Here is an 11,451-nt window from a genome sequence, read left to right on the forward strand (position 1 = left end):
AGAGTGAGGTATGATTAGAATACTCTTACACTGCTGGGTGGAATATGAAACTATACAACCAGAGAGAGAAAGAATTGTCTGTTTTTAAACAAATAAAACATAAGCTTACTGTACAACCCAGACATTTCAGTCTTAATAATTTACCCAGAAGAAATAAAAACATATATTTCACAAAGATGTGTATACAGGTAGTAGCATCTTTACTCACAAGAGCACCCAAACTGGAAACAATCTAAATGTCTATCAATATATGAATGGATAAAAAAAAATTGAACCAATAATAAAAACAATTTGAAATCCATCTGTTTTTTATTATCATCATGTGCCAACAATTCTAAATGATCTTTTGTCAATCTAAGTTTTAAGCCAATTCTCCAGTTATTTTGCTTTCTATGTGAAAGTTAATTCAGAAAACTCTAGTTATACAGTTCGCTCCCATTCTACAGATTTACTACAGATGATTGTCTTGAAAGTAACTTCTCTACTGTTTGAAATAATTTAGGCTTGCTTTGAGTACAGTTGATCTGTGATTTACTGATAAATGCTTAGCAATTGTATCCCTGAAGAAATTACCGTAATTTGTTGTACTGCCTTATTTCTTCGATATTACTACACTTTCCAGGACTAACCTCAAGCTGCCAATGTGATGTCACTGAGCAAGGACTTAAAAAGATTCTCTCACAATAGCCACTGAGCCAATGTGAGGCTACACCACCAGGACAGCACTGTGTTGGATTATCCACTTTTGTGGTCCTACAGATTCCTACATTTAAGAATTACACTTAAATAAACGTGATCTCAGCAGTTATATGGTCAAGAAAACAAAATTTTAATTACTGTCTACAGCCATGCTACCTTGAACAAGCCCAATCCCGTCTGATCTCGGAAGCTAAGCAGGGTCAAGCTTGGTTAGTACTTGGATAGGAGATCACCTAGGAAGACCAGGTGTTGTAGGCATAAAAAATAAAAAACAAGGGATTGTAAGCTGACAAGGTCTTTGCAATCTGTGAGGCCAACCAAGGGTTGCCTCTCTTAAAAAAAAAAAAAAAACCTTTTATTACTTAAGTTCATCATTCTATTTGCAAATTATTATCTGAAACTTGCATACTCCCTGAAAGCACTTATTTATATGTTACTTTTCTATTTTTAAAAAGATGCAATAATGTTATTAAAAAGTATTAGTTTTCTTTTCATATTATAATATTTAATTTGTTCATTTGCATAGTCGTATATGCAAAATTCAATAAAATAAAAAATTTACATACATGCTTCTTTTTTGCATTACTGATCTTTATTTCATTTTGTGAATATTTCTGAAAATAATTCTGTTGTACTGCAGAGGGGTGTTAAAAAATGATCTGTTCCTGGTGCCCAATATACTAAATAGGTCACTGAATAGATTGATTATATAAGTCTGGACATGTTAGACAGAGACCAAAATATTTTAAATGAGGATTCCAAATATAGATAGAAAGCTTACTATAAAAATAAAAGCCAGACTTGGTATTAGACTTATTGTTTCTAATTCATGCACAATTTATTCTTCCACCAAAATCATAAACTGGAATAAAATTCATTATTAGTTTCTAATTTATATTGCCACAAAAACTTCTGTAGTTTCTACTTTTCAGTTTTCTTTTCAATAAATTGCAATTGATAATATCTATCATCTTTTCTAGATTTCAAATTCTAAGACACAAATGAATACTATCATTTCATTTTTAGCTTTGACAAATTCGTAGCAAAAAAAAAAAAGGTAAAACGATCTACAAAACAAAACAAGGAAAGGCAAATTCAGGTCTTGTGTCTTAGTCTTTAGTAAAGACGCAGACAATTATTTAACCCACAGAATAATCTGATCCTTCAAATGTTTTATATAAATTTAAAATGAAACCAATCTTGAGCTTTTAAAATCTTTTTTCCTGGAATCCAATAATAACAAATAATATTTATTAAGCATTTAACATGTCTATCATTATGGTAATCACTTTACAAATATCACCTCACCTGTTTTATGAAACTCCAAAATTTAAATGTCTCTGTTTTACAAATAAAGAAACTGAGGCATAGAAATTTTAAATAACTTGTTCAGAGTCATAATGTTAATGAACGGAAGCAGAAAGTTAAAACTTTTATGCTCATGTCAACACCAATGTTGATAATTCTGGCATTAAATATTAAAGTACGTAGATAATTTCCATTTCAATTTGACTTGCATTTATAAACCCAAAGACTTCCTGGTAAGAGATTCGAGAGTTCAGAGATGGCAATTATAACATGAAAAGAAGACTTGGAATTTGCTATGATTCCAGTAAAAACTTCCATTCTCTTGCAAATATTTCTCTGAACTCAGAAGCGAGTATATTTATAATTATGGTTACTGTTTTTATCTCTGTCCAAGTAATCAGTATGTGACAGCAATTTACCTTGAAGAGTGTCATTATTTTTTAAAGAACAGATCTGTCATGACCATCAATTCAGAATACCCTCGCTATGATAAAAAGAAACTAAATCATTCATATATCCAATCCATTTTGTTTTTAAAGAAAGAAAAAGACATTGAAGATAAATTTTCCTGTTGATGCTAGCAGGGGCTGTGTGCTTCCAAGTCGAATAATGTTCCTAAGTTATTTTGCAGGTAGATAAGGAGAAGGATGAAAAAGGCAGAGAGGACTGTGCTTCTGTGTTGAATTAATGTGGTTATGTAAAATTTATCTGTCACATTTAGGTAGTATTTTTATGCATAAAATCCTTGAACTCAAAGTAATTTTATGTAGAAGAGATACGTGCCTGGAATATTTATTTCAATGAGTTAAGCACTTCTGAAGACCCTTTTTTCACACAGTAGTGAAACACATCTAACAGATGCTGAGCTGCAGTTCTAGCTTTATCATTTACTGGCTAGGAGATCTGGGCTAATCCCTTAATTTCCCTTAGCTTCAGATTTTCTTGTGTAAAATGGTGATAAAACAGTTTTGTGAGCTTAGTGGTCAGCAAGGCACTGTTCAAAAGTTAGTAATAATTCTTATTCATCATTTAATTACTTGCTACTCTCTGCTTGCCCTGCTCCCAGCAATCTCGAGAGTCCACGTCCATGATTTAGAGATACATGATGAAAATTCCCCATGCTTCTCTCCTCTTCAACTATTACTTCAATTAGTTCCTGCTTATATGTATTTATTTATTTAATATACCCTGATACATCTGCCTTGCCTTATCTATTTTAGATATGTCAATCAAGTACATCAACTTTTGTTCATACACTGTTAACATGGTATAATTTTCTATTTACACAGTAGTTTCTCCCACTGTACTAACAGCTTCTAAAAGCAGAGATGGTGCCCTATTCATCTTTTCTATCTTCATCATCTTAGCACAGCATCTTACTAATGCTTGTTGAATGGGTGAGCGAGAGTTCCTTTTGCTTCGTATAGTGATCACTACCATATGCTAAGAGGTATTCAGATGCTTGATGAGAGCAATGAAATAAAAGCTAAAAAATAATAAGTTTGAACAGTAGGTATATAATGATACAGAAATAGAGAATATTCTCTAAGTATAAATTTTAAAATTGAGAGATCAGATCATTGAATGGCTTTATTACCAGTGAGGTATGTATTTTTCAACATCTTTCTATTAAAGTCCTCACCACTCTACTACAAAAATAAAAATGCTACATCTAAAATATGATACTGGATTTTAAAACAGTAATGATTCCAAAATCTATCCATACACTTTGTCAACAAATATTTATTGAACTTAATACATTAAGCACTTTGTAGCTGCTAGGGATATTATGGTGGATCAGATGAAAAGCACCTGCCCCACAGAGTTCACAGCCTCCTGGGGAAGTGGCATCTGGGAAAGTCACTGAGGATTACAAGGTGTGATGAGGTAAGCAGAGGGATCTGGGAAGGCCTAGGGAAGGCCACAACTGCCTCTGGAACCTCTAACAGTCACCACAGCTCACGGTAACGCATCATGCCTTTCAAAGTGCAAATATTTGCAGCGGACACCTTTTCACCATCTCCTTTAAATTTCATGATCCTTTATCTTAACACATGCAGCAGCAGGGAGCTCACATGTGGGAAGGCTATCATTGCATTTTTGGATACATCTACTCATTTTAAAGATTTTATTTTACCACAAGCGGAGAAAAACATGTTTAACTCCCTCTGAAACTGCTAGGAAAAAAATCTCATTTATCTTTTACAACATGATACATGCTTTTTTACTTAAAGGCAACTGTTATCACCCTGCAAAACCTTTTCTTGAGATGAAACATTTCGATTCCTTTAATTATGCTCCATGTTACATCGTGTCTACAATTTATTAATTCAACACATATTTACTGAGTGCCGAATTTGTTCTAGACCCACAGAGAGGCACTGGAGGTATAAGGGTGGTTAAAACATTCATTTATCTTTCTATTCTTTTTATTGATCTCTTTTGGATGGACTTTATCATGCAATGTCTCACTTCAAATATACTTTATGTGATCACGTCAATGAATAGAAATGAGGCTGAGATGGCATTATTTATATGAAAAGCCATTTTATACTGTTGCTTATCATTAGATTTATAATAATTAAAATTGTCTGGGTCTTTCTTTTACATAAAAAAAATTGTTGAACTACAAATCCTTCCTCCTTAATAATTAATTTTTAAACTAAGTATAAAATTATATATTTTCTCTGTTAAACTTCATGTTGTCTATTTGATCTAACAATAGTAGGTTTTATTTTTATTCAGAAATCCAGTGTTAGCTGTTCTTCATAATTTTCTGCATCTAAATTTTTTCCTAAATGTGCCTCTATCTTCATTTATAATGTAGATTTTTCCAAAAGATTTTCTACAACTACACTTGCAATTACTTCTGCACCCTAGGATGTCACTTACAAACTTTTACTCTCTGCTTTAGAGTCACATAATAGAAAGTGAAAAATACAAACAGAGTTAGATTTCTACTTTGTGTCTACACTAAATATGCTTTATGTCCTTGGGCAACTTAAGGACCTTCTCTTTGTCTTGATTTACTCTTCTGTAAAATTAATGGTACCTTTAAAATTCCTAGGAATACATAAGATGCATATATAAAATTTCACTGGTGATCAAAGCTTCTTGAACTCAGACATTTATTTAATTTATTTATTGCCGTACACCCGGGGCCTGTAAGAGTATGTGTAGTAAATTTCCAAAAAGGTAATTGCTGAATAAATGCATGGCATAGAGTAGATATCAATAAATGTAGGTTTAATTTCCCTTTCCTTGACTACCTTGAGCCTAATTTTTTCTTGGCAAAGTTTTACCCTGTGCACTTTGAAGTTCGCTGGCTTTCATATGGAAAGTGGAAATAAAATAAACGTTGACTTGTTCTCCTTTCTCACTTTTAACATTGCACCATCAGGGCCAAGACTAATTCTTCCTTATGGTCTTTTTCCATACAAAACAGAAAAACAGACGTTGTTGTTGTCCTCAGTATACTTCACAAACCCTAGCTTATTCTGGACTTTAGTATTTTTGTAATAAATTTTCTGCTTAGAATACTTCTTTATGTTCTTCCTTTGAAATGTGCCTCTTCGTTCTTCATTTGTGCATTCTTAGATAATTCCCTGAGGGGTTAGACTGATTTCTTCAGAAGTCACCTTTATTTTTTTTCTTGTTTCAGGGGATTATTTATGATTGACTTGTCAGAATTTATTTTCTTAGAGGTCCGTATCCTTTTTGAATTACCCTCTTCTTTTAAGTTCTTGAAGATAGACTCGTGTTTTTTGTGAATATTTTGAAGCCCCAGTGCACACATCAGACTGTACCCTTGTATATATTCTTCCTTTGATTTTATGCCAAAAATCAGCTCTTCAATTTTTTTGCAATGATTTTCAAAGTAGCAATCCCCATAGTTACTTCCATCACTTTCTAGAAAATGAATCTATTAGTGAGAAATATATTGGGCTTCCTACTTTAAGTGGAGTGAGGCTTCCAAAAAATACTTTTATATATGAGGGCTTCAGTACACTTCTGTGTCTTGTCTATATTAGTTACATCTCTCTATCCCTGTATTTTGATTGCATTATTCGAGTCAGCCAACTAATCTAATACGTTAACTTCCACAACAGCAGTTGCTAGCGTTTCTCTCTTTTGTCTTTTATTTTTACTCAAATACCTTCAAATGCATACTACCACAATAACTTCATGATTCCCCCCACAAATGAATGCTCTAGTAACTTGGACAAACTTGGTTGTGAGCTATGTGAGATCTTATCCAAAAAGATCAGGAAGAAGATGTTGGGCCAGGCTGAAATGACACAGACATAATGTGATACTCCCAAATTTTAGGGCTAGCCCTGGGGTGAGGGGTGAGATGAGCAGCAGAAGTTTATCACATAATTTTCCTTCAGGTAAACCAAGCTTGAGTTTGTCCGGTAGGGGAAAATATGGCAGCATTTGTTCAGACTATAGGATGAAACTGAATGTCAGGTGGACAGAGTGAAACCCTCAAGTCTAAGACATCAGTAACTACTGCTGAGAAAAGGTGAGAAAAGCAGAGTCAAGTATACCTTCTTAGACATATAAGGGTGCTACATTTTCTACTTAGTTCAGTTACATAAATAAAGATTTATTTTCTATTTTTACAGTGTAGCAAAGTGCTTCAACAACCATGTCTCATTGAAACAGTGTACATACACCTCCTTCTACTATAATTTTAAGTTTACCATGTGAAATACGCAACCTTTGATGAGCAGACATTTTAAGAAAAAATGTCACTCATGATTCTTTCTGTTATGTTATCAAATATATCAAAATTAGTGGGCACTCTTTGCAACATTGTTCTTCCACACACTTTCATAATTCTTATAATTCATTGCATCGTTTTAACAGTGTATTATCATCCTCTAATTTAAATTCAGCGTAAACAGTGATCATCTTAGTCAGTTTTTTAGTAAGAATACAGTGTAAACCATCTATTGGATGACATATCAGGGTAGACTAACTGGAGTAACAAACAACCTTAAAATCTCAGCGGGTAAATATAATAAAACTTTTTGTTTTCCTTTTATAGCCCAATGTCAGCTGACAGAGATTTCTGTTCCCTGTAGTCATTTAGGGATCCAGGCTACTTGGATCAAGGGCTTCCTTAGGACCCTGGAGTCCTCAACTGAATCCTCAGCATCAGGTTAATAGTAAGTGAAAAAAAGAGTGTGCTGCTTTTAATCACATCGGCCCAGATGTACATTATTTTTATTCATATCCTATTGGAGAGAATTTGTCACATGGTTCCCAATTAAAGGGATTTAGAATGTTATTAAATGGTGTGCCAAGAAAAATGAAAATCTGAATATTGTTGAAAATAGTAGGCAGTCTCTGACACAGCAGAATTACATCTTTCTATAAACTAATATTTTCCTACTCTCAAATTTGAAATCATTATATGTGTCCCTGATATTTTTATTGAAAATTATTGGGGTGACATTGATTAATAAAATCAAATAAGTTTCAAGTGTACAATTCAACAATACATTGTATATATATTGCATAGTGTGTGCACCACCCAAAGTTAGATTTCCTTTTAGCACCACACATTTGACCCCTTTTTCCCTTATCTTCCCTCCCCACTCTCCTGCTTCCCTCTGGTAACCACTAATACACAGTCTGTGTCCACGAGTCTCTGTTTGTCTGTTTGTTTGTTGCTTTTGGTTTTATATCCCACACATGAGTGAATTTTTCATGAATAGTCTTTGATTCTTCCTCACAAGATTTCATTAACTTTCAAAGACATCACTTTACTCCTGTAATGAAATGTGCTTTGGACCAGACATACTTGGGCTTGAATTCTAGCTTTGCCAATATTGCCCAAGTTGCTTAAACTCTCTGAACCTCAATATCTTCATCAGTAAAATGAAGGAAATAGATCAGCTTTTCTGGGTTGGTTTAGAAGGATCTGAGAGCATACGCATAAATGCCTGATATTTACAAGGAATGGTATATATGTTCTTTTAGTTTTTTTAAGATTTTATTAAAATATAGCTAACATGTAGTATTGTATTAGTTTCAGGTGTACCCCATAATTATTCAACATTTATATACCTGAAGAAGTGATCACCATAAGTCCAGAAACCATGTGACACCATACAACATTATCACAATATTATCGACTATATTCTATACACCAAATCCTATGCTGTACACCACATCCCCATGACTCACTTGTTTTATACCTGGAAAATTGAACTTATTCCCTCTCATTTTTTCCTCTCCTTTTTTGATTTTCAATTAGAGTTAACATTCAACATTACTTTATGTTAGTTTCAGGTGTACAGCATAGTGGTTAGACATTTATATAATTTACAAAGTTATCCTCCTGATTCATCTAGTACCAACCTGGCACTATACATAGTTATTACATATTATAGATGATATTCCCTTGCTTTACTTTACATCCCCGTGACTATTTCTTAACTACCAATTGGTACTTCTTAATCCTTTCACCTTTTTACTCTGCTTGCCAACCTCTTTTTCATCTGCCAACCATCAGTTTGTTGCCCACATCTGTGAGTCTGTTTCTGTTTTGTTTTGTTTGTTTGTTTATTTGTTTTGTTCTTTAGATTCCACTTGTAAGTGAGATCATGTGATATTTGTCTTTCTCTGTCTGACTTATTTCACCTAGCATAATACCCTCTAGGTCTATCCATGTTGTCACAAAGGTAAGATGTCATTTCGTTTTTTTATGGCTGAGCATATTCTATTGTATACATGTACCACAACTTTTTTATCCAGTCGTGGAATGGTATATATTTTTCTCCTTCTCCTTCAGATTGCATTTTTCTTCTAAACAACTTCTTAATTTAATTATTGAGTATTTTCTATAGTCCACTGTCAACATACAGAAACCTCTGTTACCCATGGTTATTCTGGGACATAAGCTACTTGGATCAAGTGACTTCACCATTCCTTAAGGCCTTGGAGTCCTCTGAATCTTCTTTGATTATTTCCTAAAACCAGTGCTTTGAAAAATTTGGATCAAGTTTTTCACCTTCTCTTTCCGTAGGAAAACCAATTAGACTAATTGTTTACATTAGTGGTTTTTAATCCAAGAAAATTTTCTAGAACATGTTTCTTGGAAGTTGCCAAAGAATTCTGATTCTCAGTTACTCTATAGTCCTTTGCAGTTTGGTAATATCTGAACATAGTAAATTGTCTTTTGTGATTCTGGTTATTTATTGATTTCTAAGGATTTTGCTTATAACTGACTTCTTCATTTCTCCTTACATGTAACCTCACATGGTTTATATGGCTAACCTCAGCTATAAACAATTACTTTGAATTAAATTCCTTGTCTAACATCCAGTGTGCTATAGTAATCATGAAAGCATGATCATCCTTTTTTTTTTTTTTTTATTTTGCTACTAAGAAAGCTATACACAATGATTGGTACATGGAAATACCTGTTTCTTTATTGAGAAATATGCATTGGATATAAATTCTAATTTATAATCCTCTTTGAAAATAATTTTATTTGAAACATTTAGACATATTTGCTTTTCTTTACATTTTAATGCCTAAAGACAAAAGGCTGAAAACTTGGTCATCATCTTATAGTCAAATTTTAAAGCATTTTAAAAAGGACTGAATTACTTGCTAATTAAGTGTTTTTAAGCATTTATATCACATTTCAACTTTTGAAATCTTGGTTATGCCATCAAATATGTGCAATAAATCATTTTAGTTATGTGAACACTAATTTTAAATATGACTTCTTAAAATTTAAATGCTATTACTTTAATATTATAGTTATTTCTATTTTATGTTGACATTCATTTGTCCAATTTTTTTGGAGTAAGTCTTCTGCGTTCATTAGATTTTTCCATAGTATGCTTTCTATAGTCTGAAATGATAAAATTTAAAGAATTTACACATGGAGTCACAGGCACTATATTTTTATAATCTTAGTTAACATTTCATTATTTCTCCCTACTATTAATAAAGAAGAAAACAAGCTAGTGAATTTTACACAATGATCTCCACCAAGAATTAAAGTGAATGGTCAGAAAAAGAGAATAATATGGAGAGAATGCTGAAATACCCTTGGGTGGCACTTTCCCCACTGCCCATTACAGTTGACCTAGGCCCAGAAGAATGATAGTGATTGCATTTTTCAGTCTTATAGAAACTAAAGCTTGACCCAAATATAAACTTCTATTTGGTTTCCTTTGAGACAGCCAAGGGTATGAGATAATAATTCCAACCATCTCAAATACCAAGAGATGCCAAGACTGATGTATTGTTTCCTGTTTCATGAGGCTGGGACAGGATGCTCAGCTTATAAACACATTCAGGGAGCTTTGTGGGACACAAAATCATTCACTCAGCACTATGAGTCTCAATTTTTAATTCCCCTTCAAATTAATTTTTATGACTTCTCAGGGAGTTTTTTCAATTCCCTATACAGATCATGAAATTTTGATTAAACATTTAATGAGATTCTTTGCATAGATCTGTCTTATTTCCCAAGCTCCTTCATTCCACTATGTCTATTTAACTCAGCAGCCTTTCTCTAAAATAAACTATTAAAAAAAACCTCATTATCCCTTTATAGTTTTACATCATATGGTCTTTTTAGTCTTGGCCTCCATAGTTACAGATTTTTAATAATCTGTGTTTATCTAACCATTGTTGAGAGTGTAGTATGTGCTAATCACTGTGCCAGAGGATAAAAAAGACAGAGATGAATAAAAATGGTGATTTCTTCTCTCAAATAATTCACAATATATTTGTAGACATAAAAAAAAAAGCATTTGCAATATGAAGGTGAGATGAACACAAATTACTATGAAATAGCTAATGCACTGCTACTCTCTGGCTCGTTATTCCTTTCAGGATGATATGGATACAAATTCACTAAAAAAAAAAAAAAAAATCTAGATTTATCTATTTAGAGCAAACAGTAAAATTAGACAGTTCATGGACTAAACTTCTTGACCCTTCTATCAATAAATATATATTATATCACATATACACATATATAAAAATAACCTTTGTTTTATATTATTATGGTTATAGTTATTAATGTGTGTCTGGTATTCAATTTTTAAGCACATAACACGGATGTTAATATTAAAATAAGGTGCAATAACAATGGAAGAAGAAACTAAAGCATCTCTGATGTTACAATTGAGAACAAAGATCATTGAGGAGGAAACAACTAACTGCCTAGGGCTGAGGGGTTAGGCAAGGTTTGATGAGATTCAAAGAACAGATATTTAGATACAAAGCTAGCTAGCTAGATGTTTACATAGATGATGATAGAGAGAGAGAGATGATAGAGAGAGAGAGAGAGAGAGAGAGAGAGAGAGAGAGAAAGCTCATGACCAGGAAGAGAGACTACCATAGTCAGTAGGAAAAATAAATGCATGAATGTATGATAGATGCCATGGCAAATATTGGGAATGGTGA

The 11,451-nt window shown here is 32.9% G+C and overlaps 1 pseudogene; it reads left to right on the forward strand.

The window, feature by feature from the left end:
• The first annotated feature begins 838 nt into the window (after positions 1–838).
• LOC111740768 lies at positions 839–957 on the forward strand (annotated as a pseudogene).
• The last annotated feature ends 10,494 nt before the right edge of the window (positions 958–11,451 follow it).

This window comes from Pteropus vampyrus, unplaced genomic scaffold (genome assembly GCF_000151845.1).
Source record: "Pteropus vampyrus isolate Shadow unplaced genomic scaffold, Pvam_2.0 Scaffold67, whole genome shotgun sequence".
Taxonomy (NCBI): Eukaryota; Metazoa; Chordata; class Mammalia; order Chiroptera; family Pteropodidae; genus Pteropus; species Pteropus vampyrus.